The sequence below is a fragment of the Triticum dicoccoides genome, chromosome 2A (genome assembly GCF_002162155.2).
Source record: "Triticum dicoccoides isolate Atlit2015 ecotype Zavitan chromosome 2A, WEW_v2.0, whole genome shotgun sequence".
Taxonomy (NCBI): domain Eukaryota; kingdom Viridiplantae; phylum Streptophyta; class Magnoliopsida; order Poales; family Poaceae; genus Triticum; species Triticum dicoccoides.
Window position 1 is genome coordinate 453,402,290 of NC_041382.1, and position 9,895 is coordinate 453,412,184.

Sequence of the window (9,895 nt, forward strand, 5' to 3'; positions counted from 1 at the left end):
ATTTCAACATACGAAAGTTGCGCCTCGTCCATAGCTTTTCAACGGTATATTACACGCCTCGTTTAGACACACGGTTAAAAAACTGTAGCGAAAACAGTACCGAAAATTTGAAATTTTTTTTGAAAAACAGAATTCTGCGATTTAGTAAATTTGAAACTGCTCTTAAACCATAACGAATTAGAGAAAACAATAGTTATGAAAAAGATGCGTATTGACGATATCTATCCAACGGTGTATCATTTGCCTCATTCCGACGAGCGGTTTAGAAAAAACGCAAAAAACGCTCGCTGCCACTCTTTGTGGGCCGCACCATTTTTGAAACTGCTCATAAACCGCGGGGAATCTCGAAAAGTGTTCAACCTGGCAAAGTTGCGCCTAATCCGTAGCTTTCCAACGGTATATTACACGCCTCGTTCCGGTAAATGGTTAAAAAATTAGAGCGAAAATAGTACCGAAAAAACACTACGCGCGGTTTTTTCCAACACGAAGTTCACTACTCTCTGTAATGCAATGCTCTTTCTAAAGAAAGTGCAGTGCCCTCGCGTTGAGCATGCAGTGCGGAAGTGTTATCAGAATAACTATTCTGATAATATTATCAGAATAGACGCGCAAGGAAAAGTTGTCCACAAGCCGAGCGTGCCGACGGACATGAGCAGAGCGCTCCAACGGACACAAGCAGAGCTTGCCGAGGGATGCGAGCAGAGGCCGAGATAGTGATACGTGGCAAATAAGACGAACTGTGCAAGCGATGTCGGAGATATCAAGCACGAATCAGATTAGAGTTGTGTGTGCGATACGTGGCATACAGTTGATCCATCCGAGCTGTTTGTGACGGAATAAGCCGTGTGTGTTGCAGGCAAACGCTTGCTGGTATATAGCCTTAAATTTAACCCAAAAAGTGTTAATGCATGTTACAAAAATTGTATAGTTGGAAACTATGTTCAAATACGACTCCAACGATATAATCTTTGGCGACATGCATTCGTATTTTATTAGTGAAATCCTACATATAGACCAGGACGGGGGTATAGTAGGTAATTAAATAGCAAATGTTTTTTGTATTAACCATATGTGTACGTGTCCTTTCGTCCTCCTCTCGCACGTCTTGTCACCCCGCTGCCGCAGACGGCTTACAGCGCAAGCTTGCGCAGCGCGCGGGGGCGTTCTTTTGGCCAAACGGTAGCGCCAATGAATCGTCAGTGAGCCCGTTCCCGCGCAACCTCGCTGGTTCCCATGCAAGCTTCCCGCCCAACTCGGTGAAATCCCCCAAAATCCCAATGCTTACTGGTCTGCTATAAAAACCCTCATGGCCGGCAAGTCATGCGGCGCATTTTCCCCTCCCTCCCTGTAGCTTATCTCGTCTGCTTCTCCCACAATCGCCAATGGCACCGGTCCGTCATTGTAGATCAGCTAGTTCGCCGTCATTAGAGGACAGCTCCAGCTAGGAGGCTACACCGCAGCGGCGGCGAAGTCCCAGATGTAGTGTAGCGCCCATGGCGTCCCTGTTGGGTGTGCGTGGAACACCCACCACATGCTCCGCCGCCGCTGCTCGTCGGCAGTTATTGCTGGCCGCCGTTGCCGCCACACCATCGTCGAAAGCCCGGGCCATCTCCTGCTCCACCGCCGCGGCCCGAAGGCGGGAAGTGGCCGTTGTGGCTGCCACCCCACTACCGGCCACCGTGGCCATCACCCGCTCCGCCATCACGGCCCGAAGGCGGGAGGTGGTGGTCGTGGCCGCCACCCCATAGTCGGCCGCCGTAGCCGCCAGCCCACCGTCGACCGCCGGGATCATCACCCGCTCCGCCACCGCTGCCCGAAGGAGGGAGGCGGAGGTGGAGGCCCACAGGTGCGTCAGCGACCTTGCGCGCTACATCGAGCTCCTGCGGGAGGAGGAGGAGCGCCTCGGTGAGCATGCAAAGAGCCTTACCGCAGCCGTGGCCGCAGCACATGCTGACACAGAGGCGAGGAATCAGGAGATCTATGAGCAGTCCGACCGCTTTGAGAGGGATCGTCTGGAGCGGCAGTGGGCGTTCGAGCTGGCGAGCGTCGCCGGGCGTGCAGGAGCGGCAGGCACCGTATTGCATTTCTCCAGCTCATCTGTAGGCTCGTCCTCCTCCTCTACCTCTTACTGAGCGCGCTCGACAGAGGAGAGGCTGCCGGAAGTAGCACAAAGCCCCTCTGTGGTAGTAGTAGTATTTAGAGGCTAGTTTGTTCAGTTCATCTGACTATAGATGTGTTGTGGAACTGTACAACGTACTTAAAATTAGCTAGTATATATAGTTGAACTAGCTATTTCAGTACGTGGTTGGCAATAATTGGGGAAAAGTTTGGTTGGTTCAGCTGTCGAGTTGAACTATTTGTATAAATTAAGAACGACTCTTAACCTATGAATGAAATCTATACTCAATTACTGAATTTTAGTTGCAAAAAATTAGATAGTGCTAGTGATTTCTATCTGCATATTTTGACAAATTGCAGCGTTACAAGGATTGACAAATGGAAACGTTACTAGATCAACAAACGTAAATCTTTCCAGTTTGACAAATGGCAACATACCCAATATGACAGATGCAAATCTTACCAAATTGTTTCTACGTGGTTGCACACGGGTCATCCAAAACAACCGTTTGCATTCAAGGGATGCACAAATCCTGCGCTGTGGATTTCCCTCGACTTAGGGGGAAGACCATAGCTCTCACTTCGCATACGGGTGTTCTATCTAAAATGTTTGCGATCAAGAGCTGCAGAAATCCTGCATGGAGTATAGCTCGCATGCTTCTCGGTGAGCCTTCGCATTGGAGTACAGCTCGCATGCCTTCCATTTAGTAAAGCACTTAAGCACCTGTTCGCACGGCACCTCCTAGCCATTAAAAGAGTGAGGCGTGGCGTCACGTAAATGGTTAATAGAAAGCACGCAATTTAAATTATACAAAACATTTGAGATGTTACACTAGCAGCTATTTGTTTCAAAATGCCTTTGTTGGTTGTTATTCGAGTGCGCCTTCTCTCCAAATGGACACAAAAATACCACAACATGTTGGGTGCCATTCCATTATAGCATGCCAAGTTTCATGAATTTTAGACAAGTTTTGGATTTACTAGAATTTAAAAACAAAGTACCTCAACGTTTTGCCAGCAATCAGTAGTGCCCTGGTGTTTGAAACTCATTCCCATTTCTTGCATGGGACCTAAGCATGCCCTGAAGGACATAGATTTGATATTTCAACCAATTTATATGCACTAGAGCTTGTGCATGTAGTTCAAATTTCAATTATGTACATGAAATGCCTGGAAAACCCAGTTAATGTATAAAAATGTCCAAATGAACCCTGAAAAATTCCAAAAGTAAACACAACACTCCTGTTGTTCTATGTTGACACTAGAAATTTTTTGAAAGCAATAAAAGGCAACGGATATCGTTTCATCCCCAAAGGTGGCACATTCCCTACCGAAAACATCACACTTGTTTTGAGAAGCTAAGGTTTGTGAGAAGCTTATACCCAAATCTGCCCCGAATGGGACAAATTTTTTACCACGGCATGTTGATGCTGCTCCATGACAGCATGCCAAGTTTCATGAATTTCAGATGACTTTTGGATTTACTAGAATTTAAAAGCCATGTATCTCAATTTGTGCGGCCGAGTGACGGTGGCAGGGTGTTCGAAATTCATTCATATTTCTTGCATGGGACCCAAGCATGCAACCAAGGACACATATTTGATTTTTCAACCAGTTTATATGCACTGGAGAATGTGCATGTAGTTCAAATTTGAATTATGCACATAAAATGCTTGGAAACCCCAGTTAATGTATAAAAATGTTCAAACGAACCACGAAAAATTCCAAAATTGAACACAACACTCCTGTTGTTCTATGTTGACACTCGAATTTTTTTGAAGGCAATAAGAGGCAACAGATATCATTTCGTCCCCAAAGGTGGCACGTTCCCTACCGAAACCATCATGCTTGTTGTGAGAAGCTCTGGTTTGTGAGAAGCTTATGCCCAAACCTCCCCCAAATGGGACAAAAAATTGTACCACGGCATGTTAATGCTGCTCCATGATAGCATGCCAAGTTTCATGAATTTCAAACGACTTTTGGATTTACTAGAATTTAAAAGCCATGTATCTCAATGTTTGCGGCCGAGTGACGGTGGCAGGGTGTTTGAAATTCATTCCCATTTCTTGCATGGGACCTAAGCATGCAACCAAGGACACATATTTGATTTTTTTTTCAACCAGTTTATATGCACTTGAGAATGTGCATGTAGTTCAAATTTGAACTATGCACATAAAATGCATGGAAAACCCAGTTAATGTAGAAAAATGTCCAAACGAACCCCAAGAAATTCCAAAATTAAACACAACACTCCTGTTGTTCTATGTTGACACTCGAATTTTTTTGAAAGCAATAAGAGGCAACAAATATCGTTTCCTCCCCAAAGGTGGCACGTTCCCTAACGAAACCATCATGCTTGTTGTGAGAAGCTCTGGTTTGTGAGAAGCTTATACCCAAACCTGCACCAAATGGGACAATTTTTTACCACGACATGTTGATGTCGCTCCATGATAGCATGCCAAGTTTCATGAATTTCAAACAAGTTTTGGATTTACTAGAATTGAAAAACCAGGTATCTCAATGTTTGCTGCCAAGTGATGGTGGCAGGGTATGTGACATTCATTCCCATTTCTTGCATTGGACCTAAGCATGCAACCAAGGACACAGATTTGATTTTCAACCCCTTTATATGCATTGGAGCATGTGCATGTAGTTCAAATTAGAATTATGCACCTGAAATGCCTACAAAACCAAGTTAATGTATAAAAACGTCCAAACAAACCCTGAATAATTCCAATTTTTTTGATGACACACCTATAGTTGCATGTTCACTGCAGATAAAAGTTCTAGCAATTCAAACACCATCCTTTGTAGTTGTGACCCATTAGGTAATTCAAATCAAGACGATAAATCAAATAGATCGCACACAGTTTATTATCACCAACCGTGTGAGATGCAGCACAAAATATCTTGGAGCACCATCGGTGTATAGTATGCCTATGGCTTACACGAGAAGGTGCATCGGCTATAGTCCATAGCCGGCGTGTCAAGCACACTAGCTCACTCCCCAAATATCATTTCACTGTTCATTCGTCGCCGGTGAAAGATGGGGATGTGGACCCACGTCATGAGGGAAACTTCAGCGGCCGCAGTCTATTGACTAACTACCTTATATATGTTGCAGGGAAACAATGGGAAGCACTGAGGTTTACAATCGAGGTTAGCACGTGCATGGTCTGTTGTCTAATAGCACATTATTGTGCAATTGCAGGAACCGTTCTAATATTTAGGTTTTTAACAATTTGGTCTTGCACATGTAGGTCCTGCTGTCAGAGGTTTTGACCCACTGTTCGACCCTTTTGCATATGGGGAAATGAGTTTTCCATGAATATCAGTCAAGTCAAGAAACTCAGAAAGATTGTTAGGATAAAGAAATTGGTGAAAAAGAACAACAAGATCTTTGTCTGCACAATGAAGAAGACATCAGTTCAAGCAGGTATAGACCATGTTAGTAGTCCTTGTACACCATGTTGCATTTTGTGTTTTTGGTGCTTGCATCATTTAGTGTGTTATAATCTGAACTACTTTGGATCATTAGCTGGTTTTCAAAGTGCATGTAGCTTCACATTTCTCAAGTTATGTTTATTTCCGGAGTGCAAGTGCCTTTGTATTTTTTAAGTTAAATGTTCGCCCCTGGTAACTTGAATTCGTGGATCCGCCACTGCACACAAATCATACATGCAGGCCAATACGAATTAAATGAAATGTAGGGACTTACGCTAGCTCGTTGTAAAGGCTCACTGTAGCTCTGCTTGCGCTTGGGATGTTCCATGTACAAGTCCATGTTACCACTTGCTTGGATGTGTAGGACTTGTGCTCCTAGCATCCCCCTCTGCATTTTTGACATGGTGAATGGTTGATCAAATAAGAGGAAACGACCTTGCTGTTGTACCGGAGGACAGATACTTACAAGGTTACACGGGTATGCAGGATGTGTACCAGATCCCGTAGCACTGTCATGCTTCGCTAAAAATGGTTTTGCTTGTTTCAGATGATATCTCCATAAGAAATAAGAGTTAAAGTTAGAGTTGCATAGGCGTGTAAACTAAGAGAGAAGTGAAAGGATATCCAAACATCGTCGAAACAGTGCACAACGGAGTGATGTGTGGATACCTAGTTCGGGCCGGGGTTTGGGCATGCTCGCCTAGCTAGAGTGCGGGTCATCTCAGAGCCGTTGAGGGTGATGCGCTGGTGTTGGCTGGCCGTGCACAGATACAGATCTTGAGTGGCAGCGGAGCGCTATGATGTGGTGGACGAGACCATTCGTGAAGCCCCAACAGCCTCGGGGGGCGGAGGTGCGACGATGTGCTTGGTGAATTAGCCCCGATGAGGTGGGAGACGGCGTCGGTGAAGCACGCCTGATGTGGTCGAAGTCGGTGTCTGTGAGGCACGTCGGTTGCGGCGGCAAATGTTGTCGGTGGACCACCCGGTGCGGTGGATGAGGGCGTAGATGAGGTAGCTCCGGTGAGGTGGTGAAGCATGACCGTTGTCTTCATCGTTATCATATGGCACAGAGGCGGAGAAAGAGACGAGATGAGGGGCAATTCGAACTTTGCTTGGGTTGGCGGCGAATTAGGGATTTGAGCAATCTGGGCGCGGAAGGGGACGGTGGAGAAGGGAGATTTTGCAAGGCTGGAATTGGGGCCGCCAGGTATTTCAATCCAAAACATGGAAGCACAAACTTATTTTGTCGTCATTGTTTTTGGGGGGGGATGGGAGGGAGGGTGTGGGTGGCTGGGCGCTAAGCATCAGTACGACACACGCGACTACCACAACCCGACCCTAGTCTGCCTGGTGGGCCTACATTTGAGAATGCAAACGAATCTTCTTTCATTTCCAAATGGATCTGTATGTATTACCATGCCCGTGTTTTCCTTGCAAATAATTAGTCATTCGAAACGAGATAATATAAATTAATTAATGAGGAGTTATTTAAAAAAATCGAAACAGTATCCACGGTATCCACGCTAACGTGGATTAGAGTGTGTGTGTCACATAGCGATCTCCAATTCTAACGTGGATTCTGCATTTCACGGTATCCACGCTACTTTTCTAATACAAATTCATATGTATATGATGAACACCATGGTAGTGAGAAAACTTTTGGATGGATTCAAACATATGACCTACAAAATAGCACAACAATCGAGTCAATGTCAACTTTTCCAAACCAAGTTGGCACGAATTCGAAATAATTACCCATACGCATGGTCCTCAGTTCAAATCTTACAATGTACACCGAATTGAAACATCAATATTAAGTCTCGTACTATCTACATTCAAATTTTGTTTTTAGCCCCATCCCCCCCTCGGCACACACGCTACATACTTCCTGTATCGGTCAATCTTCCTCTCCTAACCACCTTGGGAAGCTATCGGTTTCCAACACACGCTCATTCTTTCTCTCCATGTTTCGATCTCTAACTCTCTCAACTACACAACCCCCTTTTTCCACTATGTTACCAAATGTATTTACCTCACACACCCGCCATTGCACCCCATGCAGAGCTCTCTCTCTCTCCCTCCCACCCTCTCTCGCTAGATACATGCATTGCCTGTCTAGCCCCCCAACCTCTCGTGCGCACGCACGCACGTTGTCTATCTAGGTCACTCCCTCGAGACTGTCGCACTCTTTCTTCCGCACGGCAGGCCACACTCTCTCAATTTCGCTCTCTTTATCTGAGTCTCGATTAACCTTGTTTTCTTTCACACACAAAAGATATATCTGCCTGTTTGGGCCTCGATCTACACACTCTATACTCTCTCACATAGATTGTCTATCTAGGTCAGTCCATCCAAGCCGCCCCCACTCTTTCGACCTCATGGCGGGCCACGCTAGCTCAATCTCTCTCTCTCTCTCTCTCGGTATGTCTCGATTGACCTTGCTCTTTCTCAAACACAAACGATATACCTCCATGTTTGAGCCCAATTCGACATATTCATATTGTATACTCTCTCACGCACATTGTCTATCTAGGTCACTCTCTCCAACCCGTCTCACTCTTTCTCACTCTTTCGATTGTGCGACGACCCACACTCGCTCAATCTCTCTCCCTTTATATATGTAATCGATTGACCTTGCTTCCTCCCACACACAAAATTTATCTACATGTCTGTCACTGGATCATCTCTCAAGCTCTATCTTACATCCCTCATCCTTCCCAAAAGCTCAATCGGACAATATCTCTCCAGAGCTTAAGACAAAGTGAGTGTGGTCTTTTTAATGAATGTCGGACCACACTCACTTCGTCTCTCTATCTATATGTCTCTCGATTGACCTCGCTTTCTCATGTCGTATCTTCCACACATTGAAGCTACCTCTCCATCCCTCACAAAGCCAGAGCTATTTACATTGCGAGGGGGACTCCAACCTTGGATTAATTTGTGTAGGCATTTATTCTGGTGGGTTTAGATTATATTTTCGTAGCACTCGGCCCACAACTACTCCAAACACCATTGCAACCCCCGCACCTCCCCCAATTGATTTCCCTCTGGCTCGGTCATCGCTCTCTCGCACGTCCTTTCTTGCCTTCAACGTTGCACTGTGGTATTATTGCAAAAAACACTGTTGTTCTCTTTAATTATTACAAATAAGCTACAAAACTACACACCGATAGTCCACCTGGAATGGAACAAATTTCGACCCACAAATTAAATTGCTAAAAACTACACACCGATGGCCCACCTGTCATGAAACAAATTTGGACCCATATACAAATAAAAAAATAAAGGACGAGGATCGAACATGCGACCAGGGCCTTCAAGCCGCACGTCAATAGGCAACATACATAGAACAACAATGTTTGTTGTATCCCTCTTTGTTCATATAATGTTTTTATATTACGACAGCCTATTTAATTGATAACATGTAATATTATTTTTAGTACATTAGTGGGATCGGCTTGTTAGCACGTACTATTCGCCTTCACTTACTGGTGGGTTCCATGTGTGCTCTCTCTCTCTCCTCCCCTTCTGCGTTTAAACGCACGGGCAAACACGGAGAACTCGCGAGCGATGTTGCCGTTGACCATATCTGACGCGTTCACAAGTTATGGCACCATTTTCACGTACTACTAGTACTAGTCAATGTGTACGTGCAATGCATGTTAATTTGGAAGTATATTAAGTGTATGCGGATATTAAGTAGGATATTATTTGCGTGTCATTATGTGATTAGCACTATTTTTGGCATGAAATTAACTGCACACTAAACGTGTTGAGCGCTCGAAATTGAAGCAATCTAGGTCGTAGGATGAGAAGGAATACATGTGGCTTGATGACGTTTTATATTTAATTTGATAAGGCTCTAGCAGAAATTCAATCGATCAAACCATAGATTTCATTTAGTTTGACTCCGACTTTACATTCATATGACGATTGATCTAAAATAAACAGAAATGATAAACATTCGGATTTTAAGCATGGCATTCCGAACATTTTTCATGGCAAATTTAGATTACGCGGCGGCGGTGATACATCCATTTTGCATGATGCTTTTATATCAATATTTATTGCATTATGGGCTGTTATTACACATTATGTCACAATACTTATGCCTATTCTCTCTTATTTTACAAGGTTTACATAAACAGGGAGAATGCCGGCAGCTGGGATTCTGGGCTGGAAAAGGAGCAAATATTAGAGACCTATTCTGCACATCTCCAAAAGTCCTGAACTTCACGGACGATGTTTTCCAAATATATAAAAAATACTGAGAGCAAGAACTTCACCAGGGGGGCCACACCCTGCCCACGAGGGTGGGGGCGCGCCCTACCCC